The sequence below is a fragment of the Bos javanicus genome, chromosome 12 (assembly GCF_032452875.1).
Source record: "Bos javanicus breed banteng chromosome 12, ARS-OSU_banteng_1.0, whole genome shotgun sequence".
Classification (NCBI taxonomy): Eukaryota; Metazoa; Chordata; class Mammalia; order Artiodactyla; family Bovidae; genus Bos; species Bos javanicus.
Genome location: NC_083879.1, coordinates 49,009,297 through 49,037,000, shown reverse-complemented (window position 1 = coordinate 49,037,000; position 27,704 = coordinate 49,009,297). Strand labels below are relative to the sequence as shown.

Below are 27,704 nucleotides of genomic sequence, written 5' to 3'. Positions count from 1 at the left end.
ATCATACTTTTGTCTCCAGTCTATAGGATACCCGGAGAAGGCAGTGGCACCCCACTCCAGTACTCTTGCCTGGAGAATCCCATGGACGGAGGAGCCTGGTGGGCTGCAGTCCATGGGGTCGCTAGGAGTCGGACACGACTGAGCGACTTCACTTTCACTTTTCACTTTCATGCATTGGAGAAGGAAATGGCAACCCACTCCAGTGTTCTTGCCTGGAGAATCCCAGGGACGGGGGAGCCTGGTGGGCTGCCGTCTATGGGGTCGCACAGAGTCGGACACGACTAAAGCAACTTCGCAGCAGCTATAGGATACCACCCCCTCCTTCAATCACTCATCCCTGTGAAGTTCCAAAGCAGCAGCACTGCAGCACCTAGTGGTGAAACCAGCCTGGACCTTGCCCTCTTGAGTGCTCTCCTGGTTGAGGAGTCACCTGGGTGCAGCGCCTGGCAGCTCTTTTGTGCAGTTGGTGGGGCTTTCTTGACAGCCCAGGTCTGGCTTCCTCTGGGCAATGCACTGAGAATCACCAATTCATTATATATTAGTACCTTACACTTTATAATGTGTTAGTCGCTCAGTTGTATCTGACTCTGCGACCCTATGAACTGTAGCCCACCAGGTTCCTCTGTCCATTGGATTCTCCAGGCAAGAGTACTGAAGTGGATTGCCATTTCCTTCTCCAGGGGATCTTCTGACCCAGGGATGGAACCCAGGTCTCCTGCATTGCAGGCAGCTTCTTTACCAACAAGGGAAGTCAGTGATCTGTACTTTATAGAGCTTCTCATTTGATGCTAACAGTGGAAGAACGTAATTTACAAATAAAAAACACAGAGACTCGGGAACTTTCATGACAGGCCAGAAACTGGCACAAACTGGGGCTAGGAAATTGACTTCTGTCAGATGATAAGCTTCCTGAGAACAGGGATTATGTGTTAATCAGTGTTTTAGCCCTAGCACTCAGTGTGTATCTTGGCTCATATCAGGAGCCTGGATATGTGTTGTATAAATGTTGAGCCCCCACTCCATCCCACATGACTCCCCACAGCTCTGCTCTTGGGAGCTTGCTTATGCAGAAGGTTCTAGACTGTTTCCTGGGACCCTCAGGCCCAGGGACATCAGCTGCTTTCGGAGATGAGCATATCCTGCCAGGATTTTTTTGAAGCCATTCTGCTGTCTTATCTCTGACCTACATAACTTCTGACAGAGTACCTGTGTCAACATTCGAATCACGCGCACTTGCTGGTGGCCAGGCTTCTGTACCATGTGCTTCTGATGGCAGAGTTCATAGAGCTGCTGCTTCAGCTCTGCACTCATGTCTTGGGCCAGGCTTTCTATTCCCTACTCAACAAGCTGTGAGGTCAGCATTAACTCCAAGTGCAGTTATTGCCACACAATGACATACGACTTCTTCAGCATTCTCAGGGCCAAATAAATAGAATGTTACATGTTTGGAGAATGCAGGAGAGACATATAATGGGTTTATGTTTTTAAAGCAGAAATGCTAATAGTTGATCATGAACTTTTCCCTGTGCTTAAAATGTCAGTGATTTATTTAGCTTATGAATTTTTTTTTTAGCAAAACCTTGATTTTAAAATTTAAACCACTTTTGTGTTTATATAAAATATTAAAAGCTCGGTATACCTTTCATAATATTAATGCATAAAAAATAGAAAGTAAGCTGAAAGTAAAATTTAGCCTAAAATGTACTTCAGGTTTTCCTCATTGAGGCTAATCATTTGCTTCAAGTAGGTTTTTAGCAGGCACTGACCCTATTCCAGCACAGATAACGTGGCCTTTTGCTTGGAAAATGCATGGGATTGCAGTGTTTCTCACCAGACTTAACAGAAGTGTGTGTTAAAGTGCAGAGTCCTGGGCCTAACCCCACATGACTAAATCAGAACCTTTTGTAGTCAGGACCCAGGAATGGGCCTTTTTGCCAGCTCCTTATTGATTGAAGTAGGCTCTGAAGTTAGAAGCCTGCTGGGTAGAAAATTGGAGCCATGGATCAGAGTCAAAAAATCTTGCACTTAATCGTTGTGCTGTTTAAGCCTGCTGTGATATTTGTATTCGGTTGGCCAAAAAGTTTGTTGAGTTTTCTGTAACATCTTCGGGAAAACCTGAATGACCCATTGGCTAACCCAGTATCTGGAAATAGGGATGATGTAGTTAGGTCAGGGAGGATCCTGTGAACTCTGTGTTGCATTAGTGCTGTGTCTGGCCTACAGTGATGCAGTGGTCAAGAATCCACTTGCCAATACAGGAGATGCAAGAGACACAGGTTCGATTCCTGGGTTGGGAAGATGGCCCAGAGGAGGAAATGGCAACCCAACCCAGTATCCGTGGGCAGAGGAGCATGGTGGGCTACAGTCCATAGGGTCACAAAGAGTTGGACACGACTGAGTGACTGAGCACAGCACACAACGCGCACTGGTCTATAGCAGGTGCCAGGCTCAGCAGTGCTTGTTACTATTACATCTCACCCAGAGGATGTAATAGCTGCAGGGACTCGTCGTCTCCCTCAAATAAGACCGTTGAGAATGTTACCAGAAAAATAACTTTGGAGAGACATGAAGTTGTTGCCAGACCCACAACGTGTTTTTGCAAATACAGTGATAATTGCTCCACAGCTGCCCGTTGTTCTAAGTATTATCTGTGGCTGCCGTGGACTCTGGCCCACAGAGGAGGTGATATTTACTCTGGTGCTGGATGGGAAAAGTTCGCTGAGTCCAGCTCTATACAGATGTGGTGTTTCAGTGGAAGCTTCCAGAGGCAGTCAGGCCTTGCTGATGAGAGAGTGCTGGTGGCAGTTGCCAGGGTTCCTGTCTGGGCTCCAGTGCTCCCGCCACACCTGCTGCTTCATGTCTCTACGTGGCCCCAGGCCTTCTTCGGACCCCTCTACCACCTCCTTCACAGCCTCAAAAGCAGTGACAGGAGCCTGGACCATTTCAGCATCCGGGAAGCCTGAAAGCTTCCAAGACCCCCAGGACTCAGGTGTTAAAGTCCCACAGGCAGTAACACGGGAACGGGACTCAGTTTCTAGAGAACATGCAGCCTTCTCACTGCCAAGTTTGAGTTTACATCTAATTCTGGAAACACCCTGTTGTTCATCTCTTACCCCTTCTATGTTGGAAATGGCAACCAAACCTGACTGTCAGATGAGAAAGAAAATGCAAAGCTGATATCAAACTGTGGAAGAATATTATTATGGAAACAGTCACAATCTCCTTCTCTAAACCTAAAAGTCTTAAGTGGAGCTACAACTATTGAAATTTGTGGTTATATTTCACAAATTAAGCTCACCTCCTAGAACTTCTGTTCAGCAAGTGTTTTTTCAGGCTGAAGTGTTTGTCCAACAATCGGTTCATAACATTTTGATGTTTTCCCAGTGGTTTTAATAATAGAAATAATTCACTTCATTCCAAGAGTCCTAGTTCCATCCTTCTTGTTGGAGGCTCTAATGTTGTCATGGGCTTTAATTGGAAAGGTGCCTTTGTACTGTGGATTTTTCTGTTCCACCCTTAGCATAATTTCCCATGCCCCCCTGGGGCAGATGATGGGGTATATCCATTTTTGCGTGTGTTCATGGTAGGAAAACAGGCATCTGTTATTCCTTAGAAAAAATGTTGGAGATAGAGACATCAGAATGCTGCTCTTCTGTGTTCACCGTGATTTGATTGTAGGTGCTTTTCTCTCGTATTTCTGCTGCTTTGGTGTTTTGTATCTTTCTCCCTGTGTGTCTCATTTCTCCTTTACTTGGTCCCCTAACTCCATTCTTCCTCATCTTTTAACTGGTAATGATATGTAATGTACCCCTTGGGTCCTGCTTCTTTAACTAGCATAATATGTAGTATACCCCCTGTGTCCACCGTTTATACAGTATAACTTGTATGGCATTAAATGTTTCTCTTAAAAAAAACAGCTAAACTATAATTAAAAGCCTTTTTCTGTGTCCTTTGATTTAATATTCTTATTAGCTCACAGACTTTCTAATAAGGAGAGAAAAAAATTCTTCCCCTTGTTTTCTTGGCATCTTTTTGTTGCTGTCTCCAACAACAAATTTTTTTTGATTACATTTGTTTGATCAAGTAGATAAAATTCCCCTGATGTTTCCTACTCACTCTAAATTTGAAATACACCTACGGTATTCTTTCAGACTTTATTGTTTCCTAAACCATCTATTTAAATACAGTCCTAAAGCTTAAATGGCACAATGTTATTGTGGCTAAGAATAATATGTGTAATGGAGCAGTAGATTAGATTTCATTATCATCCTCATAACCATGCAAAAGCCAGTATTCCCACAAAGCACTCAGTAAGTTCTTGTGATTATTAAATTTTGCCAGTACCGTGGTAAATTTATAATGGTTACTTGCAGTGATTTGTAAGTGGAGTGAGGAAAAGAACTTGGTCTTTAAATTCAGTGGGACTTCTCTAGAGCCCCGATATTTGAAGCAGAAGCATCCATAAGGACACTAGTCAAGGGGATATCTGTTGCCCATCACTGAACAGATCAGCATTATCTTAATGCATGGTTTTGCTGCATCTGAAGCAAAGCAAGCGGCTTGTAGTGTATTGTGTTATATTGAGACTTCTATGAACTTGAGAGAGTGTGTAGCCCTTTTATAGGGAATGATTGACTTGATGCCTTCATTTCAGTTCCTTTTATTGCTTATCAGAAAACCTTTATATGTGTTTCATAATCCCAAATTTTAATTGGATTATGAGACATAACATCAAATTCATGAAGTGAATTGAATGTAAATTTTAAATAGTGAACCTTCCATACTTGTTCTCTGACATTAAAAAATAGATGATTCTACCATTTGAATTATTCTGTTACACTTTCTGATCCTGCGCTTATGTTCTTGGTTTTCCTCAGCTTAAAATTCCCATCTGCTACTTCCTCCTCACTATATTCCCTCTTCTAACTATTCCAGCTCTCAAAACCTGATTCCTAGTTCATATGCCATCTGCTCTGAGAAGCTGTCCTGCTTTCCAAAGTCAAAAGGGAATGAGTTCTCTTCTTTTGCATTTGAATTTTTGTAATGTTTGCGATATTTTGCCTAGACTTCTGTTTCACAGGTATTTTGTTAGTTTTCAATGATAGGTCTCATATCAGGCTGAACCATATAAATTACCATTATTCAACTCTTTTTGATCCACAGAACATATCAAGTTAATAAAGTCAAACTTCATACTTATTTCATCATGAACTGCACAAACTTTTGAAAATAAATGCTCTGAGTTACTTAAAACACAACTTGGACTTGAATTTACATCAATTTACATATCTCGGTGAGTTTCATACATGACAAATGTTTTCAAGAAATGTTCGTTGAAATGAGATCAGTTGGACTGTCTAAATTATTGTTGCTTTTTATAAACAGCTAATAATTGATTTGGAAAGAAAGCCTGTTCTGTGAGCCACACCCTTTGAAAGCCAGCATGCACTGGGGTCCAGTGTGTACTCTGTCGGTTATCCAGACCGTTTCCATATTGTCAGATACCTAAAGTTAAACTTTTTGTCTCCATCACTACTGCTTATGTTTTAGTTTTATCTTGTTATCTTTGTTGAAATATTTTTCTTTTCTTTGCCTGTACTTGTTTTATTTTGCTTTACTTAATGCAGAAATAATAATTATTTTATAATGTCCCTTTCTAAAAATTTTGTAAACTCTTGGCTGGAATTCTGTCAGTGTCCTCCTGCCTCAGAAAATCCTCTCTGGCTTTCTTTATTTAGTCATGGAAAAAAAAAAATCCTTTCCTTCCTTTGAAATATTTTGTACTTGCTAAAGGTCCAGTTAAATCACAGGACATAAAAGTTGTACTGACAACCTTGGGCATTCTCTGTCCTTTGCCAGAAATAGCAAACTAGATACTCATCTTGCACAAAAATATGTGCATGTTCATCCCTGCTAAAAACATCGTGTATTTGGTAGAGGGGTAGACGTCTAAGGCAGCTTGTAGTGGGGAATCTTGGGCTGGGGTGATGAGTTGGGGTTGGCGGGGAAGAAAGGATGGTCCTGAACAAATGGACAAAATTGTGCATTTTTCTTTATTGATCAACTTTTTAGTTTAATAGCATGCAAGCTGTTTCTCAGTTACATACAGTACACTATGATTTCAAGACATTTCTTTTTTTAGCTCACTTACACTTTTTTCCTAACTATAAGAAATTTTACATGAAAAAAGGTGATTCTAGAATTGAAAAGAAAGCACCATCCATGAATATGTTGAAATGTTTTACAGCATTATGTATAAATATGGTTTTATGAATTTCTTTTGTTCTTGTACAAAAATTTTACTATAAAATACTCTTAATTAGGGTAAAAATTCTCATTGACTGTTTTATAAGCTCTGAGGCATGTATAGACATTTTTCATTTGTAGACAGATCCCAGTGGTTGAGATTGCTGGAATATGAGATTCTATAAACTATACAGTTGATTTAGTATAATAATTAAATAAGGTAACTTATTCTCTGATAGTGGGATAAGGGAACAGATTACTGTAAATCCATGGAAGGAGGCTTTCCATGCCTGTATATAATGATATGTATGTGTTTCTGCTGTTCTGGTGAATAATTCAGTAGAATGAACTAGATCTTACTGAGCCTAAACTGTAAACTCCGAGGTGGAGATCAGTGCGCTGTGCACTGATGGTGCCTTGCACATGGCAAATCCACAATTACTACCTGTCCAGTGAAGGTTGAGTTGATCAACTAACTACTTGTTGTTTAACACTATGTGATGAACTCTAAGGACATAGAAAAAACCATAATATTAGACTTGATCCTTGAGGTTCTATGTTAGAAGTAGAAATAGGAACCAGTGCATTTATAGAGTGACTGGTGCTGAACTCTGTAGTACTTAAAGTGATTTTTTAATAAAAAAGGTGTTGGTGGTGATACTGTCATCCAATTACTGAATACTTTGTACTGTTTATTGTGCTAATTGGCTTACACATATTATTCCAGTGAATCTTCGTAATAAACCTGTGACTTTTATTCCTGTTATTTTGAATGGATATTTCAAATATTTCAATATATTTCAAATATATTTCATGTCCATGAAATAAATCAAGGTTCAGTGTATCTCTCAAGATTGCCTAGCAGTTAAGTGTCAGAGGTAGGTTGTGAGGCTTATTGTGTTGGCCTCTTTTACTCCAAGATTGGTCCATGATGGTAGTTGGGTATCAGAGGTTTTCTGGACTCCACAGACCCAGCAGAAAACTTTAGGCTCTTCTCAACAAAAGCTGTAAGGCAGATATTGTTGTCAGTGGACTTGGACTCTACCCATTGTTATTAGTGCCGTGATGGGAACAGAGAATGTTATGCAGGGACTTTTAAGTTGCTTCCTTTGTGTCTTTCAGTATCAGTATTAAAATTTACCCATTTTTAATGATAGTTTCAAGATGATCAGTTTCCATTATAAAACATATTTTACATACACCTATAAAAAGTTGTTAAAAACAAACTGAAGTGCTAGCATGGCCGCCATCGCGTTTGAGTTACTTTGAGTTAGGAAACGGACAAAATTGATCTCCATTTGCTGGTTTCGGTTCCTTCCTTTACACATGTTCATATTTTAACCCAGTCTCTAGGAAACCTATCAGTAGGTTCATGATAGTGATCGGGAAATCTATTGATTGATTCCTTTCTAAAAACCATCTAAGCAGTTTTGAACATACAGTTCAGTAGTGTGTGTTCATATTGTTTGTACAACAGATATCCAGAATTTTGTCGTGCGAAACTGAAACTATATCCATTAAAACAACTTTGCGTTTTTTTCCATTTCTCAGGCTGTGGTAACCAGCAGTCTGTTTCTGTTTGTCGTTGACTTGTTTCATTTCGCATATGCCTTGAAGGTTCACCTGCATTGTTGTGTGTGACAGGGTTTCCTTTTCAAGGCTGAATAATACTCCATCGATGTGTATACCACATTTTGTGTGTCTGTTTGTCACTGGACATTTGGGTTGCTTTGACTTCTTGACTGTTGTGAATAATGCTGCAGTGATGTGTACAACTATCTTCTCTCAACTGTTTTCAGTTCTTTTAGATGTATGCCCAGCAGTAGGATTGCTGGATCAAATGATAGTTGTTTTTTAATTTTTTGAGGAAATGTCATACTGTTTTCCATATCAGCTGTACCATTTTACAGACAGTGCAGGGTTTCAATTTTTCCACATCCTTGCCAAAACTTTATTTTATTATTATTATTATTTGGATAGTAGCTATCCCAATGGGTGTGAGGTGTCAGGAAGTCTTTTAAAAGCCAGCTGGTGATTCTGATGGTAGAGTAAATGTGTAAACCACTATTTCAGCAAATCTTTGTGTTTCAGATACTACAACCATGCCAGCTTTAGGAATCAAGTAGAGTATAGAAAATTTTCTCATTTAATTCCTTGAGAAAAGACTCTTGTGATTTTTCAAAAATATAAGTTTCTAAGAAGAAGTTAGTTACTTTATCAGGTTAACTAATTGGTTAGGTTGCATTTAGGTACTTTCTAGTTTAAGATTTCGGAGAAGGCAGTGGCACCCCACTCCAGTACTCTTGCCTGGAGAATCCCATGGATGGAGGAGCCTGGTGGGCTGCAGTCCATGGGGTCGCGAAGAGTCGGACACGACTGAGCAACTTCACTTTCACTTTCCAGTTTCATGCACTGGAGAAGGAAATGGCAACCCACTCCAGTGTTCTTGCCTGGAGAATCCCAGGGACGGGGAAGCCTGGTGGCTGCCGTCTATGGGGTCACACAGAGTCGGACGTGACTGAAGTGACTTAGCAGCAGCAGCAGCAGTTTAAGATTTTCATTATTTTGTGATTTTGTTTTACATACTGTTTTTTTTTTTTCTTATGAAGATATATTTATTGTTATTTTTAGTTGTGATACAATGCACATAAAGCTTACCATCTTACCAGCTTTTGTTTAGTTCAGGGCATCAAGGATATTCAGATTTTGTGCAGTTGTCACCACTATCTTCAGAACTTTTTTCAAAACTACAGCTTTGTACCCATAAACAATAATTCTCTTCTCCTCCTAGTCCCTAGCAACTACCATTCTACTTTCTGTTTTTGAATTTGACTACTCTAGGTGTCTCCTATAAGCAAAATCATAGTTTATTTTTTGTGTGTGTGGCTGGCCTGTTTCAAATTTAAAAAGTTTGAAAATATTTTGTTGCAGCATTTAAAATATATCTATTTAATAAACATTTACTGAGTACTTTGGGAATAGAATGTATGTATCTAGACACTCTCTTCCCCAAGGTGTCCCTTACACACTTTAAACATCTCTCAAGGCAAGTTAGTATTGTATACCAGTTTAATTGACAGTTTTTTTCTTACACATAAAATAGCCGTATATTTTACAGTCGATTAGAACTTGTATCCAGTGATGGTGCCTGCATGCTAAGTTGCTTCAGTGGTGTCTGACTCTCTGAGATCCTGTGAACTGTAGCCCACCAGGCTTCTCTGCACATGGGATTCTCCAGGCAGGAATACTGGAGTGGGTTGCCATGCCCTCCTCCAGGGAATTTTTCAGACCCAGGAATCAAACCCACACCTCTTATGTCTCCTGCATTGGCAGGCGGGTTAGGATAGATCATTTCCATAAGGAAAAATAATTACCTAGAAAACATTAATTTAGGGATGCCCTTACCATTCCGAGTAAATGTTTTAATTTAACTAAAGAACAGAAAAGCTGTTTGGTATCATTAATCAGTACATGCGAATCATTACTCTGAATGATTATGCTTCATTTATTTTGTGTCAGAATGTTTTCCATACAATAATAGAGAATAAAAGTGCATCATTAATTACAAGAGAACAGCTCACACATGTGTGGGTATGTGTATTTCCGTATCATCACACAGTGAGGGAAATTTAATACAAGAAATAATTTATCCTTACAGAACAGTTGATGATTCAGTTAAATAATAGTATTACATTTATGACCATTTATAATTATGCCTTATAATGGTTTTCAGTAATGCTTGCAAAAGTTTTTAGAAACATTTCCATATATTTGTGTTTTCTAATTCTAAATGAAAAAGCCTTTTTAACAATATGGCTTTTATCTTTGGGGGATACCAATTAACATGTGTTAGAGATAAGTTTAACTTTTTTTTTTTTTTGTGGAATGGGAGCAGTTAATTTGCAGAGCTTCGCTGTGGTGGGATTTCTGAAAGAGAAGACTAATTCTTGTAAAGAGTTACAGTTCTGTGCGTGGAATTTTGGACTTATGCCTTTACCGTAAAGATGGACCCTTCCTGATGAGAACTACTGTGACAGTCTGCCCTTCTGGTTATCATAACTCCTCTGTCCTTCAGTAACGTTCCTTTTAGCTCTTCCCCTTTCCCCTAGCTGTCTGGACTCTTGTCAAAAAACCACAGAACAAACAAACAGAACCCACTTGCAGTATATGGTTGCACTCTTATAAAAGCACACAGTATTGTCCTGGGTCCAGAAGGCCGCTGAAGGAAGCGAGCCCCCAGTTTGTTTCACCAGCTGCATTTATTTTCAGAGTAGAGGACTTTATAGTTCAATAACTGCTTAAAAGATGTATGTCTCTCTTTCAGAGATGAGAAGTTACATAGACAAGAAAAACTTAGGCAGTTTAAATGATGCTACAGGAAAAAGTGGGTGGAGAACAGAATTGGAGAGATTCTTGGAGAAAGTCATAGTCTTTCTCTGAACTCTGTCCTCTCTCTTTTTTTGTAAGAAGGCCAAAATCATTTCAACACTGTTTTTTCAAGCACCAAACAATTTTCAGATGGTTTCTTAAATATTGCTTTTTAGCTTATGCTTACAAGGAGTTTCTGACTTACAATTTTAAGGAAACTTTGAGTAATTTGTCTTAGAAAACTCATCCTAGTCAGAGTTAGGATTTGAGTCTTCTGATGTTTAGGCCTGTTTCATTTGCAAACATCACACTTAGTGATTCCCTAATAACTTTATTACATTTCACTCCTTGCCCCCCAGTTATGATATCATTAATTTCGGTATTGCAGTATTAACTTAGAGTTAAAATTTTTTTGCTCTAGGCTCTGATTTTTAAAAGCTGTTGAAGCCAAAATTCTTTCAGTATGGAATGTTCTTTTGATTTTAGGAGAATATGAAAAAAGAAAATAAGATTTATACTAATATTTTGTTTAGCACCCATAATCTATATAAAACTATGAAAAAACTCATTTTTAATATAACAGAAAATAAACCTACTTATTTCTCTTTTTTTAAAGCAGATTTATTGAGATAGAATTCACATACCGTATAATTCACCTATTTAAAGTATACAACTCAGTGGTATTTAGCATATTCAGAGTTGTGCAACAATAACCACAATTAATTTTAGTACATAGAAAACCTACTTTTAAAAGTAGAAGTGTTCAGGGACATACGGGTGGTTTTCAGTAGTTGGCTGTTATGAATAGAGCTGCTTTTAAAAGTATACGTAAAAAATAATCTTTAAATTAATGTCAGAATCGTATGTTTGAAATCCTTTAATTATATGGTAATTATTTCTCAGCTATTTAGAGAGATTTTTTTTTGCCAGTGTGCTGAGCTGAAAAACTTTACTATATGCCCAGCCTTTAAAAAAAGGTTTTTTTTTTTTTTTTTTCCATTATTTCACTGACTTAAGGTTCTCTATTCCTGTTTTTATAAGGTTTTGGTCAGGAAGGTGAAATGAACAATGTTTGCTTAAACAAATGCCTTTCATATTTTACTGTAGGAGCTATAAACATACACATGGTTAGATTTCTGTTTTAGTTTATCATTCCTAGTGGGTCCCAAGCACAAAACCTTATGTAGCATTATTTATTAGGCAGTAGTTCTCAATAATGAACACAGCTTAGAATCACATGAGTGTAAAAAATACTAGTATGTTTATTCCTCAGATATTGTAATTTAATTGATAATTTTGGCATGGTACCCAGGTTCCAGTAGCTGGCAAGTTTTAAGTTTCCTATGAGATTTTCATGTGTGGCCAGGAAAAACCTATTTTAGACTTATGCTGTCAAAAACATTTTTAAAAAACAATTTCCCTTTTGTCTGTCTTGTCTGAAGCTTAAGAAAAAGAACTGATTTAATCAAGGCTAGATTAAAATGTTGGAGGGGGACCCTGATTAATTCACTAGGTAACACCTTTGAAGCTCATATCCTCCGTACTTAGCAGATGTCTGCTGTGTGGAAGTTCCTTCCTTCTTTCCTTCGACATTTATTAAGTGCCTACTGTCTGTTCCAGCACTCTTTTTATACCCTGAGGATATAAATACAATTTGGAGTCCTTCTTACATTTGAGTTGGCAAAAGATGCATAATAAATATTTGTTGAATTGAATAGAATCACAGCTGAGTCCTCTTGGCCTACTGCTATGCAGTGCCTCAGATCCTTTGTAGAAATTATGCCTTTTTGATATCCAGGAACATTCCAAGCATTGTTTGTGATTTCCTCATTTCTCTGCTCAGGGACACCCTAAAATCTAGCCAGGCTTGAGTCATCAGGATAGAGTTGGTTAGGAATGGTGATTGAGGTCTCACTTCTCTATATATCCCAAAACCTGGGTCCTACCAGCAACGGAGTTTTAGGTTTTCTCAACGTCAAGTCAGATGACAGAGATGAGGAAGATGGGGCTGTAAATGAGAGGTGGGTGTCTCTGAAGGACTTGGTCTTAGAAGCCAGCCTTGCACTCAGTCCCATGGTGCATTTCCTTCCTGAGAGCAGGAAAAGGGGAAGCATGGTATGTTTCTGTAGTGGTTAATACATGCTTACTGTGTTGATCATCTCTCCTGTGATTCCCTACAGTTGCTAGGCTATTTTAGAGTTGACTTTACTTATGGAAAAAAGAGTGCTTAGAACAAAATAATAAAATGTCCCTGTGTGTGCATGTGAGCCCAGGCTGTGTTGCATGTATGCATGCACACTCACACATACCCTTAAATATATATTTAAGAGTGAGAAAACAGTAGCAGAGTGCTTCCCAGGTGGCCCAGGCGAAGAACCTGCCTGTACTGCGGGAGATGTGGGTTCAGCCCCTAGGTTGGCAAGATCTCCTGTAGAAGGAAATGGCAACCCTGCAGAAGGAAATGGCAACCCACTCCAGTATTCTTGCTTGGAGAATCCCATGGACAGAGGAGCCTGACGGGCTACAGCCCATGGGTCTTAAAGAGTCGGACATGACTTAGTGACTAACCAACAACAATCACTGCTGTAAAACAAACAAACAAACAAAATAACAACAACAATACAAAAACTCAGTTAATTTTAGCGTTTCCAGCCTTTCAGTATATAGAAAATACCTCGTGAATAAGAGTAAGTGGGTGTGTGTTGCTGGCTTTTGTATCTTGCAGTGGTGCTTATGATGGGTTTGTCACGAGGCAAGAAAGAACAATTTCAAAGTTTAACAAGGCATTCCTCCTTTTTGAATCTTTGCTGCCTCTCTTGGCATTATTAAATTTATGTATGCAATAGTGAATAATGATATCTGGAGTTGTAGCCTGCCACATGTTTTTAGGAAAATATTTGAAGAAATGTATTCTGCTTTACTTTATAAATGAAATGATGTTTTGTTGTCGAGATTTTCCCTCACACTGTGTTTCCCCCTCAACTTTTACACTTTTTTATTTGGGCTGTTTGGCTTATTTATTTTGTTTTGTTAAGAATTTATTCTCTGGACAGGTGTGGATTGGCATGTGCCTTTTAAAGACTTTTGTTTGTTGGGGAGCTAGACATATACCAAAGGAGCTTCTGTGTGGCCGCCTTTCAAACAAAGCTTCCTAATTTCAGTGTCATTGAGTCAGCAGCTGGTGCAGCTGAATTCAGAGGAACAAACATACTTATTGAGTGTTTTCTCTAAAAAACAGCCTGAACAAAGCATTTCCTTAAGCAATGCTGAGCAGGATCTGGAACTTCCTATTCCTCAAAAAAGTCTCAGAAAGGTTTGCGGAAGTGCAGAGGTCAACATGACTGCCTATAACACGTCTCCTCTACACCCAATCTGTGGTAATTGACTCCTTTTAAAAATCTCGTCTTTTAAAGTCGTAAGATCAGTATCTGTAAATAAAAAGCAAACAGAAAAACAAGGAAACCTACTTTACAAAAAAAAAAAAAAATAGGAATAATCAGTTATTGGTAATAATCAGTAAATACCATGGTCATATCAGCTAGATCATTGTTAGTAATGCCAGAGAAGTGCATGACACATATGCTGGTTAATTTAAGAAGAATATTTAAAACATTGTAGCTTATACTATGGTGTGATATTTTCACATATGATTGATTTATTTTCTTGCAGATAATTAAGGTGATTAATTGTCTACATAATTTATATTTCTTCTATAAAGATCTTTGAAATGGTAGAAATTAGGAGTTAGGCAAGAATCCATTCATGCATTAAAAAAAAATAAGCATTCTTTCATTTTATATAAAAATCATACTTTCAGTCTTTTTTTTTTTTTTTAGGGAGTACTCTCATATACCAGACACTCTATTAGTACTTACAGGTAGAAAATGTATTACAATATGCAAAGAGTTAAGTAATAATAAAGGTAAAATAATAAACGTAAAATATAATTTGGGGGACAAGGTAAGTGGCGTAGATATGCTTTCATCCATTTTATTTCCAGATAAACTTCTATTTCAAGGTAAAATTTTTTTTAGCAAGAACTTAAGAGTTCATAAGGAGGAGCCAGACATCCTGGAGTGTGAAGTCAAGTGGGCCTTAGGAAATATTACTACTAACAAAGCTAGTAGACGTGATGGAATTTCAGCTGAGCTCTTTCAAGTTGTAAAAGATGATATTGTTAAAGTGCTTTAGTCAATAGCAAATTTGGAAAACTCAGCAGTGGCCACAGGACTAGAAAAGATCAGTTTTCATTCAATCCCGAAGAAAGGCAATGCCAAAGAATGTTCAAACTGCCGTACAATTCTGCTCTTTTCACATGCTAGCAAGGTAATGCTCAAAAGCTTTTAAGGCAGGCTTCAACAATACCTGAACCAAGAACTTCCAGAGGTACAAGCTGGATTTAGAAAAGGCAGAGAAACCAGAGATCAAATTACCAACATCTGTCGGATCATAGAAAAAGCAAGGAATTCCAGAAAAACATCTATTTCTGCTTCATTGACTACAGTAAAGCCTTTGTGGATCACAAAAACCTGTGGGAAATTCTTATAGAGATGAGAATACCAGACTACCTCACCTGTCTCCTGAAAAACCTGTATGCAGGAGAAGAAGCAACAGTTAGCACTGGACATGAAACAACAGACTGGTTCAAAATGGGGAAAGAAGTACGTCAAGGCAGTATATCGTCACCCTACATATTTAACTTATATGCAGAGTACATCATGAGAAATGCCAGACAGTGAATCGCAAGGTCGAATGAAGATTGCCAGAAGAAATACCCAGCAACTTCAGATATGCAGATGATACTACCCGAATGGCAGAAAACAAGAAGAAACTACAGAACCTGTTGATGAGGGTGAAAGGAGCCAGTGAAAAAGCTGTCTTAAAACTCAGCATTCCAGAAACTAAGATCATGGCATCCAGTCCCATCACTTCATGGCAAATAGATGGGGAAAAAGTGGAAACGATGGCAGATTTTATTTTCTTTGGCTCCAAAATTACTGCAGACTGTGACTGCAGCCATGAAATTAAAAGATGCTTGCTCCTTGGAAGGAAAGCTATGACAAACCTAGAGAGCGTATTAAAAAGCAGAGACAACACTTTGCCAGCAAAGGTCCATAGAGTCAATGCTATGGTTTTTTCAGTAGTCATGTGTGGATGTGAAGAGCTGGACCATAAAGAAGGCTGAGTGCCGAAAAATTGATGCTTTCAGAAACTTTGGAGTGGGTAACCTTTCCCTTCTCCAGGAGATCTTCCCAACCCAGGGACAGAACCCAGGTCTCCCACATTGCAGGCGGGTTGTTGACCAGCTAAGCCACAAGGGAAGCCCAAGAATACTGGAGTGGGTAGCCTATCCCTTCTCCAGGGGATCTTCTCAACCCAGGAATTGAACTGGGGTCTCCTGCATTGCAGGCTGATTCTTTACCAATTGAGCTACTAGAGAAGCCCCCTTTGGATAGCAAGGAGCTCAAACCAGTCAATCCTAAAGGAAATTAACCTGAATATTCATTAGAAGGACTGATGCTGAAGCTCCAATACTTTGGCCACCTGATACGAAGAGCTGGACTCATTGGAAGAGACCCTCATGCTGGGAAAGATTGAGGGCAGGAGGAGAAGGGACAACGGGATAAGATGGTTGGATGGCACCACTGACTCAATGGACATGAGTGAGCAAACTCTGGGAAATAGTGAATGACAGGGAAGCCTGGCATGCTTCAATCTATGGGGGTCGAAAAGAGTTGGACATAACTTAGCTACTGAAAAACAACAATGAGGTTTGAATACTGCCCCTATTTTCTGTACTTTTGTAATCTAAGTGTCAATGAGACACTGCTTTCTTGTTCCAGGGGAAAAAAAAGATTTAAGATGTTATTAGATTATATTGTGTTTTACATTTTTTTGTTTATACATGTAGAATTTCTCATACTTTTCCATCAGCATTTATTTAAAATAAGAAAAATCACTGTATAGGGTCAAATTTTGGGCCAGTCAAGAAAGGTGTTGTTTTCTTGTAATGCCATAATGTACTTGTCCCATAAAATAATCCACTGACAACTTAGTTTCTTTATGTTACTACTTATTTCTGTTGAATTAATTTTAGTTTTCTATTAATTTTTGTAACCTAAAAATAACTTTGTCTCACAGATTAAGGAATTATTTTATGTAGGTTTACTACCTGACTTTTCATAGTGACTTTTCATTTCCTAAATCTTATGCGTATTTCTCTCAGGTTTTAATGAGATATTCCCGAGTATACTGAGGTCAGGATTAGGTAGACAGGTCGTGTTAGAGCATCCATGACAGGTACGATTCTATAGATTATTTGGCTTCTGTTTCTAGGCCAAGATACCATAGTATTTTTATGTGGCTCTCTCACATTCTCATGAGCATTCACTTGTAAGTAGATATTATCTTTAACATGCATTATTTAGTAAGGTATGGTGGTTAATACTGTGAAGAGCATCACAGCTCTGCCAAGGTAATATCTGCTTTATTTTTAGTTCTATTTGGTAATGTTTAAATTTTAAAAATGTGTTTATGTGAGTGAAGAGTGTCCCTAGAGAGAGATCTTCTATGAGTTGTTCATTGTGCCTTTGCACAGATTTCCTATGTTTACTTATAACTTACCACCCTTGATTCCATAAACACCTAAAACTGATTTTTTGTTGTCACAAAATGATTTATCAGGGAAATTTTACAAACCCACTTCCAGTGTCTCAGTAGGCCCTAGCATTGCACACAAAGGGGTGTTTAAAACTACATTGCCTTCCTTTCTCATTCCTTTTCCCCAAACAGATGCCGTTCTCACCCTCATGGATTAATGTTTGTGTTACCAAGACAGTGGGTCTCTGTGTCAAGAACTTCTCAGCTTCTCACTTGACCGATTTTTGGTCTCATCAGAGCCTGATTCTCTCCCCAATCCTTCTCTCCCCTCTGAGACAGGTGGCTTATATGAACTGGGGCTGCCCTGGCGTTGGCCGTCTTAGAATCTGGGTCCTTCCGGCTTTTCTCAGTTGGTGCCGCCTCTGTGTCTCCCATGACTCTCTTCATCACCTCCTCTGTCTATGAAAATCTTTAAGGTTATATCATCTGAAGAATGCCAACTTCTTCCATTATGTTTTTCCATTCTCTAAGAAGAGCCTTCACTTTCTTTTTCACTTCATTTGAAGGAATGTTTCTTAAAGAGCTCTTTTCCACTTCTTGATCTTACAACTCCAACTCAAGGTCCTGAGCTGATGCACCTGCTGCTGAGCTCAAATATTTCTTTTTGATTGTATAGTGGCATTTCAGACTTACCATGTGTCCATAGTTGAATTCTTTTTTAATACTGCATTTCCTGTTTTTGTTTTTTAACTTATTTTTAAAAATTAACTTTGTATTGGAGTATAGTTGTCTTACAATATTCTGTTAGTTGCTACCGTACAGCAGGTGAATCAGCTGTATGTATACACATATCCCATCTTTTTTGGATTTCCTTCCTATTTAGGTAACCACAGAGCACTGAGTTCCCTGTGCTATGCAATAGGTTCTTGTTAGTTACCGGTTTTATGTATAGTATCAAGAGTGTATATATGTCAATCCCAACCTCCTAAATCATCCCTCCTCTTTCTCCCCCGCCCCCCTGCCCCCGCTCACTGTATTCATATGTTCGATCTCTGTGTCTGTGTCTAGTTTTGCTTGGCAAATTCCTGTTTTAATTAAGGAATCTTTGACCACCAGGTGCTACATCCCTAGACCTGGGAACTATCCTTTACTCACCACTGTCGTCTCTCATCAGTCACCATGTCAGGCTGATTTTACCTCCTCAATATTGTTCTTCTGTTATTTTATGATTTTTAGTAGACTGTTTTTATAACCTTATGTCATCACTGGTCTCTTTCCTTTCTGTATTATCTCCATCCATTCGCTTAACTGGAAGTATGCTTTGCTAAAATATGCGTGTAATGGTGTCATTCTTTTGTTTTACATTTAATGATTCCCCACAATTTATGGTCTGAAACTTAAATAATGTAGTTCCTGGTGATAATGCCTCCTGCTCTCCCTTTCCAGTCATGCACAGTTTGGGAAGTTTTGGTGTCTGGTCCTCTGGTGCTTCCTAGTGTGGCTCTGGTTTGTCACATGGGCTGTGTCATAATGTGCCTTTCTAACCAGCACCCAACACCTGAAATCGCGCTTTAGGCCTCAGCTGTAGCCTTACTGACCGTATCAACTCAGTCTGCTGTTCTCTAGACTGAGTTAGTTATTTTCGTTTTGACACTTCATGTTTATTTACAACACTCAGTATAACGCCTGCAGTGCAGGAAACCCCGGTTCGATTGCTAGGTTGGGAAGATCCCCTGGAGGAGGGCATGGCAATCCACTCCAGTATTCTTGCCTGGAGAATCCCCATGGACAGAGGAGCCTGGCAGGCCACAGTCCATGGGGTCTCAGAGAGTCAGACACAACTGAGCGACTAAGCACAGTGTAACAGGTAGCTGCTTCTGTTAGCACATCCATCTACCCCATTAAACTGTGACTTACTGGAGGGCTAAAACCTTCTTTGTATTCAGGCTCTATTTTACTGCCTGGTACATAGTAGACTTTCTTCACAAAAGAAGTAAGAATAGTAAAACTTTTCTTCACAAAAGAAGTAGGAATCAATAGTTGATCAGTAAGTCAGAAAAATTATTAAAACACAGAGACATAAACATGATGTATACATATCTAGAATATTTTAGACATAGAACTTATACATGTTTTTTTCTCTGTTACAAACCTTTTGTAAGACCAAGATGTTTTCTTTCAGTGTGAACCCAAAAATGGGATTCAGTATTATCTTTCTTACCAAAACCAATAGTGGATTTTATGTTATTTCCAATTCGTTTCTTTTAAAAGTGAAAGTAAAGTCCTTTGAAAGATATTTTCCCATTGTACAGTTATGATGTCCATGCCTTATTCACTGGGAGCTTTAGAAATTATTACTTTATTATGGACGAAGCTTTGAAAATTTTGAAAGCATGCAACGTATTTCTCATAGAAAATGAACATTTTCTTTTCATGCTCCTATTTCACTTCTTTGCTACATCACTGAATAAAAATCACATTATTAAAATATAACTGCATAAACAGGTTTAGGGTCAAAACTACTCTTACTACAAATATGCTCAGCTGATGGCAGCAGAGACACTCGCTGTGCTCCAGAAGGAGACTGCTGGTGGGGAAGATCCCTGGTGCATCAGTCAGCATGATTTATCATGCAAGGAGAGTGGAGCTCATTGGTCCATCTGGACAGTTGGTTAAGTGGAAGTTGGTTCAAAGCCTTCTACCATGTTTGTCTGATTGATGCTGAAAACATGGTTATCTCGGTTACTTGGCATTTTGGTATTAAAAGAGCTGACTAGAAATGTGCCTGCTTCCCTGTGCACTCTGTCCTCAACATCATTTTTAAAAATGTTAAATAAGACCACTTGGAAGCACTTGTCTTCTGGACATCCTTGCGTTTGTACATCTGTTTGTCTGTCATTTGTCTCCTGCTTTAATCACAGTAAAATGTAATTTTTAAAACTGATCCTGGGTTTGCTCCAGTCTGTTGATAGCTCTCCAGTAGAATGAGTGCTCAGCTATACTCTGCCATCAATTCCTGTTTGTTTTTGTCTCTCAACATGTTGTTTTCTCTACTACTTGAAACTCCTTCATTTTGAAAATTTCTGCTTGGGCATCCTTGTTAGCAACTGCATCCTCTGCACAGGGGCTGGTTGTAATGAGACTTTTTTTAACTTAATTTTTTAACTCGAATATAGTTGGGTTATCATGTTGTGTTAGTTTCTGGTAAAGTGAATCACTTATACATATATCCTCTCTTTTTTTGCATTTTATTCCCCTAGAGGTCATTCAGTTCAGTTCACTGTTAGTCACTCAGTCGTGTCTGACTCTTTGCGATGCCATGGGCTGTAGCCCACCAGGCTTCTCTGTCCATGGAATTCTCCAAGCAGGAATATTGGAGTGGGTAGCCATTCCCTTCTCCGGGGGATCTTCCCGACCCAGGGATCAAACCCAGGTCTCCTGCACTGGAGGCAGGTTCTTTACCATCTAAGCCATCAGGGAACGCCCGTAATTAGAATTTTATATTTGAGCCAACAGTTCTCAAAATCTGCCTTGAATCCTTAACTGTGTGATAATGCCAGTTGAATTTTTGTTGCATCTTATTTAGCAGTTAGATTTAGACCCGCCTTTAAACGACTCTGTCAGTCTTTGATTTAGGTCCTGCAGTTTCTCTGTTTCGGAATTGGTATTTGCAGTACTCTTAATACTTTCACTGATAAAGACCAAGGAAACAGTTATTCGGTTTCTTTCTGCCTTTCATGCTAAAGTACATTGCTTTTTGCTTTGCAGAAAATCTTACTTTGCTTCCCGAAGTTTTATCTTTTTAAGCAACATTTTTTCTTTTTTTATTGGCTTTGGAGGACTTTGTAAGGTTACTGTCAAATTTTTTCTTGGCAGGCCTGATGAGTAGCTTGTCCTTGACCTACTAATCTTTGAGGGTTTCCTTGTATCCTTGATAGGACTCGCATTCCGGTTTTTGAAAAGCGTTAGCTATGTGTGTCCCCTCTGACCCTGGTTCCTCTAAACCTCTACCCAGGACCTAATCGTTTGAATCCCTGGCAAATGTTTATCTTGAGCTATGGATAAGGTCTTTAAAATGGTCTTCAAAGTACCTAGGTTTATTTTCTTTAAGCTGTGTGTTTCCTTTTTAGGGATAATGCCCCATTTTTTTAAGAGTTGGCTAGTGACATGTTATTGCTGTATTCCATGTTTGGAGTGATGGTGCTGTCTTTTTAAAAACATTTTATTGAAGTACAGATGATTTCCGATACTGTGTTAACTTCTGTGTTACGGTGAAAGTTACATGTTTCACACATATATGCACATTCTTTGCAGTTATGGTTTATCTCAGGGCATTGTCCTGTCCAGTAGAACTTTGTTCCATTTATCCATCCTATATATACTGTTTTGCCTCTGTTAACTCCAGACTCCTAATCCTGCCCTCCCGCACGCATGTCCCCCTTGACAACCACAAATCATTTTCTGTGTCTATGCGTCTGTTTCTCTTTTGTAGGTAAGTTCATCTGTGTCACATTTTTGCATTTCACATGTAAGTGATATCATACACTATTTGTCTTTCTCTTTCTGACCGACTTTGCTTAGTATGATAATCTCTTGTTAGTTTTGGCAGCGCTTTCCCAGTCTTTGATTTTTCAGTGTTAGGTGAAAACTCTTCGATCTGACACTCAGAGAAATACACTCATATTACATTACCATTATTCTTGGTGTTTCTTTTCACTATCTTATTTAAAACTCTGAGGCTGCTATGGAAAGGATCATAAAAGCAGTGCCTCCTAGTTGACTATTCAGGCTTTTTCAGTATACAGTGTATATGAGTTGAAGTGGCTGTATTTCATAATAAAAGACAATTATTTATGGATAAAGAAAAGCATGCTAGACTATTAGAGCAAGTAGCTTAAGAAAGCAAGTGTTCCAAATATTCACCATCTGCTTCAGTAGACGTCTTAAGAATAATAGAGGACACCCTGAAACCCACAAACACAGGCGTCTCCATTTCCACTTCTCTCTCGCCTTCTCAGTATCATCTCTCCATCTGTTGGCCTTGCTCGTCTGTAGATAGGAAGGGACACTATCAGCCACAGAACTCACATTTCCTGTGATGCCCCTACCTGCTCCTGCAGGACTTTCAGCCTCTTTTTTTAAAATTAGTTTTCATACTGGAGTATAGTTGCTTTACAGTGTTGCGTTTGTTTCTGCCGTGCAGCAGAGTGAATCAGCTAAATGTACACATGTATCTCCTCTTTTTTGGGTTTCCTTCCCATTCAGGTCACCACTGAACGAAGACTAGTGTTCCCTGTGCTATACAGTGGATTCTCATTAGTTTTCTGTTTTATACATAATAGTGTGTAATAGTGTATAATCCCATTCCCCCAATTCATCCTACCCTTTCTTCTCTCTTCTTGGTGTCTGTAAATTTGTTCTCTGCTTCTGTGTCCGTAGTTCTGTTTGGCAAGTGAGATCATCTATATAATTTTCTAGGTTCCACATATATGCATTAATAAACAATACTTGTTTCTCTCTTTCTGACTCACTTCATTCTGTATGGTAGTCTCTAGGTCTGTCTGTGTCTCTACAGCTGACCCCCAACCTCCTTTAAAGGCTACCTTAATCCTTCTGTGTCTGGGTGCCCAGGGACATCTTATATGTGCTGATGAGTTATTCCATCTGCTGGTTACCATGAAGAGTCTTCTTTATTTTTGTCTCTTGCTTGGTCACATCCTCTTTTCCTAAAGTCCCTGAGAAGGCCTCATCATTGCTGGTTATAACTCCTGTAAGAAAGAGCTCTCCAGGCTGTCAGCCCTTGAGTAGAAGAGAGAATGTTCCTTCAGGTCACACTCTGTAGCTGGGGTCCTAAGCCATGTTGCTCATATACTTTCTCCACATCACTTCTAACACTGCTTTATTGCTTAGAAACTGGGGACTTGTCTTGAAGCAGGGGCATATAGTACTATTCTCTGTTGCTGGTTGCTCTGCATCCATTCTTTACCAAGTATGATGGAAAACAGCACAACAGAAACAATGCTAATATCCTCATTCTCGAGCCAAGGAGCAAAATGGATTTGAATGGATGTAAGTGGATACGTATGAGCTCAGGGAATTTCCACATCATCGTATTTACCTACGTATGTCTCTTCTTTTCAAGTTAGGAACTTCTGTGAGGTACACGTGCTTCCCTGGTGGCTCAGATGGTAAAGAATCTGCTGGTAGTGTTGGATCCCTGGGTCAGGAGGCTCCCCTGGAGAAGGGAATGGCAACCCACTCCAGTACTTTTGCCTAGAGAATTCCATGGACCGAGGAACCTGGTGGGCTACAGTCCATGGGGTTGCAAAGAGTTGGATACAACCGAGCAACTAACACACACAACTTTGAAGTAGTTACATGAGTGTCTATTTAACATTTGAATTTCTCACACTGAAAAATAGTATTTTGAATATGAAGGTGATTTTACAGTTTTAAATTTTATTAGTATGTATCTATGCCAGTATGAAGTGTGTGACTATAAATCACATACACAGTAGTAGTAATATAAGGGGTGTGTGTGTGTGTTTATGGCACAAAGTAGTATGATACATATATGAGTAAGTTGTAAGAACTGAACAGTGGTGTGATTGATGCACATATGTATATATGTGTGTGTACGCAAAGAAATGTGTGTCAGAGTAGTGTAATGTATGTGTGTATGTATATGTGAATTCCACACAGTGGTGTGTCTGAATCAGAGTAATATAGTGTGTGTAGAAGAACTGGGGGCAAGCAAGCATGTGTGCATCTGTGTGTTTGTATATGTTTCAGACACGTAGTATAAGGTGAGTGTGTGTGTTTGTGTGTGTGTGTGAGAGAGAGAAACAGTATAATTGGGAAAATACAGGATAAATAAAGCATCTTGATTCCAAAATGATAACACCGCCATGACTTTGTATAAATCACATGACTTTTCTAGGCATCACTAGTAAAATACAAGATTTTTACTACATCTAACTACCGTCCTTTATGATTCTAAAATTTGATGGTTAGTGCAGTCGCCATCTGAAACTACTTAGCCTGTTCCATCACTGTGTGAATTATTCTGTCTGTAATGACATTTATAACTGACTGTTCTTCATTTAGAATCTCTTGTTATATCTTTGTTTATTAGCTTCTGTGGGAGAGAGACATGTCTTTAATTTTCATGGTTATTTTCCTGAACTATGCCCCAAATGACCCCCCAATTTTTTTTTTTAAAGGAATTCAACACTTCTTTGGATGTACTATAAAAAAAAAAGACCAAGTTTTCTAAACCTTTGCATTAACATAAGGAAAACCTTGCAGCAGGCTGTCTCATCTTGTTAAGGCCACCTGGCTCTATAATACCTAACTAAAGTGATTGAGAGAGTGAAAGCCTCGAAGGCAGTGTTCATGTTTGTAGGCAGTACATAGATAATACTTGCCACACGCTACATAGTCGGCATATATTTATAGAATGAACTTTATAGAATGAACAAATGATCCTACAATAGAGCGCGTTTTACTAATTCACAGTCACCTGTGTGCCCATGTGTTTTCTGATGATTCCTTTGTGATGTTTTGGTTGGAGCTGGTGGAGAGGTGTCGCGTCGTCATGGCTGCGAGACGGCAGTGCTGTTTGGATGTTGCTGGTGACTGTGACAGAGGGGAGAGGAATTGAGGGGCAATGGGAGTAGAGTGTTAGTGCTTTTCTGTCTTTTTGGAGCAAGTTCCTGCACCCCTTTTAGTGGAACCATCTTAAATCAGTGAACCACATTATTTCATTAGCCCGGTATCCAGAGAGTCATACGGGAGCTCTTCCTCTGGGCATAAATCTTGTGTCCATAGGGCACTGAAGCAGTTAATCTAAATGCTCTGTTTTAGAATCAAAGTGAGTGCAGACCTAGCACTGAGTTATGATACTGGGATGTCAGAGGCTCCTACTTTGCTTCTAGAATAGTCTCTTAACTAGCATGTATTCAATGAAAAGGGAAGTAAAAAAGCTCTATAAGGGAACATGATAAACATTAAAAGAAAATTTGGTAATCTCATACAAAAGATCACCTTTTCCACTGCATGAAATACCTTGTGCTTCTTTTTTTAATTTTGAAATCTGTTTGAGCATTCATCACTAAAGCTTGCCGTGGTTGCAGAACATGCTTTGTAGAGGCCCTTAGTCAGCTTTGGTTGATTAGGTGTAGTGGTGATTAATTCTTACTTAGATACCTTGTCAGCCTTCTTACTTGTAGAAAACGAGTAAAGATGAGAAATAGGGCTTTAAAAGTGTGTGTGATTATTAGTTATTGCACATGTTCTTCAGGAAGCTACCTGGCCCTAAAAATGAATGAAATGAGAACGTGTTATGGAATATAAGGTTGGTTTCCCAAGCAGCTTTGATGGCCTTAAAGTTGAGCCTGAAAAATACTAATCTAGCCTCCAGGTTGTTTCGTCTTGGCTGTCAGTTTTTAGTAGCTCTTTTCTTTCAGGCCTTCCCACAGCATTTGGACATTTTGGTGTTAAGGTTTGACTCTAACCTCAAAAAAGAGACTTCTTCCAGAGTCACAATGAAACTGAATATTCATATTAGGGGGTGCTGGGGAAAGGAACACTGCCTTCGCTTCAGAAGCAGACTGCAGGCGAGTTCCGCCAACTGGCCGGTTTGTGAGAACTAGTGAAGTCATCAGGCTGGAGCTATTTTCATGCTCTGACACGGTGCTCCAAGGCAGCTGGAAGTGCTGCACAGAGGAAGCTCCGAGAGAGAGCGGGTTTTCAGAAGCAGAAAATTTGCCTGCTGACTGACAGCATCACCATTTCACACCGGCTGAGACTCTGACATCTCCAGGAAGCACGAGGGCTTGTGTAACAGCCCAGGCAGGAGGACAACGGGGAGTGTTTCTAGCCTTCCCGTGTGATCTGAAGCGATGCTCAATATCAAGGCACCAGGGCTGTCCGACAGAGCAGGGGGCCCTGGGTAAGGAAGATGGTGTTGGTGGAAAGCTGGAAATGCAGTCTTTTTTGTTTTTAGAGCAGCAAGACATTTCTTTTTTTATATACTTATAAATATTTAATTTTAAAATTTATTTTAATTGGAGGATAATTACTTTACAATATTGTGATGGTTTTTGCCATACATCAACATGAATCACCCACAGGTATACATGTATTCCCCCCCGCCCAATTCCTGAACCCTTCTCCCACCTCCCTCCCCACCCTATCCTTTTGGGTTGTCCCAGAGTGCTTGCTTTGGGTGCCCTGCTTCATGCATTGAACTCACATTGGTCATCTGTTTTACACATGATAATGTACATGTTTCAATGCTATTTTATCAAATCATTCCACCGTCGCCTTCTCCCACTGAGTCCAAGTCTGTTCTTTACAGCAACACAGATTTCTATTTTCTTTTTCCTTTTTTTTAAAAACTCAGATCAGAAATGCAAAGCCTGCCCTTTCTGCTGGCATAGTCCTGTAGGGGTTTATGAGCAAAGTAAAGGAAGTGGGATGTGGACCATGTATAATTTATTAGCATATTGAAAACAAATTGAATACTGTGCTGGACAGTAAAGGACCACAGAACAGCCCCAACATGGGAGAAAGTACTGTTCCATTGTATCTCTGAAACCCTTAAGAAAAAGATCTATCACTTGTAAACAATTTTTTTTTTTTGGTATAACCTAAACTGCATTTAAATTTTCTGATTCTGAACTCAGCCTTGTGGGCCCCCACACTGAAGATCCTTCAGAAAAGCATAAGTGAATATTTGATTTGAAAATCACCTACCGGATGCTGTTTTAACCACTTTTGAAATGGTCTAAAAATGTACACAGAGCTCAGGCCCTTCGGAGACTTAGAAAAAGTCCAGGGACCTCAACCAAATGGAGATAAATTTAGAGATAATGAGATACTAAGTTTGAGCATGAGAAATTCGCTCCTTTTCAGCTTCACTGATGCAAGTATTTTCAATTCAAAAAGCAAGAGGTGTCCTCTGATAAGTAGTTTCCTACAATAGGAGTGAATCAAAGCAGACACTCTTTAGCATGAGTGCACTTAGGGGTCATGGCTGTGCACGCTGCCATGATTCAACCCTGTTGAGCAATGAGACGTCAGAGACAGGAAGCCGCCTTGTTTATTAGAAGTAGGGTAACCACAGTCTCAGCCAACTGAGGAAGGTTCTGCTGGCACTTTCATTCTGAATAGCAAACCCTAGTGCAAGGAAAAAAAAAAGCCAAAGTGTTTGGTATAGGTGTTTATATACGACTAAAGAGCTCTTGTTTACTTCTTAATTTTTTATTTAATTGAAAGAGCACAATCCTTACATTTCTTATTCAGTAACAGTTAACAGTTTAGCAGGGCTCTGACAGAAGTCAAGGATGAGAGGGCATGGCCTGGATTTCTGCATATTTGAAGGTAATGAAACCTTTGTTTAGGTGGGTGCTTCCTTAAAGCTGTTCTAGAAGACATGTATTGAGAGAGTCCACCATGTTTCAACAGGAAAAAGATCGTTATTGCCT

The 27,704-nt window shown here is 39.1% G+C and overlaps 1 protein-coding gene across 18 annotated transcripts in view; it reads left to right on the top strand.

The window, feature by feature from the left end:
* KLF12 (KLF transcription factor 12) overlaps positions 1-27,704 on the top strand; it is a 536,618-nt gene that overhangs the window by 49,761 nt on the left and 459,153 nt on the right. For 7 of the 18 annotated variants that reach the window (XM_061435079.1, XM_061435076.1, XM_061435075.1 and 4 more), the window contains exon 1: positions 14,443-27,600. The exons of 8 other annotated variants lie outside the window; for them this stretch is intronic. The gene's annotated coding sequence lies outside the window, so the exon portion shown is untranslated. Of the gene's footprint in view, positions 1-14,438; positions 27,601-27,704 lie in introns of those variants that run through there. 3 more of the 18 variants (XM_061435086.1, XM_061435080.1, XM_061435091.1) reach the window with 2 other exon arrangements.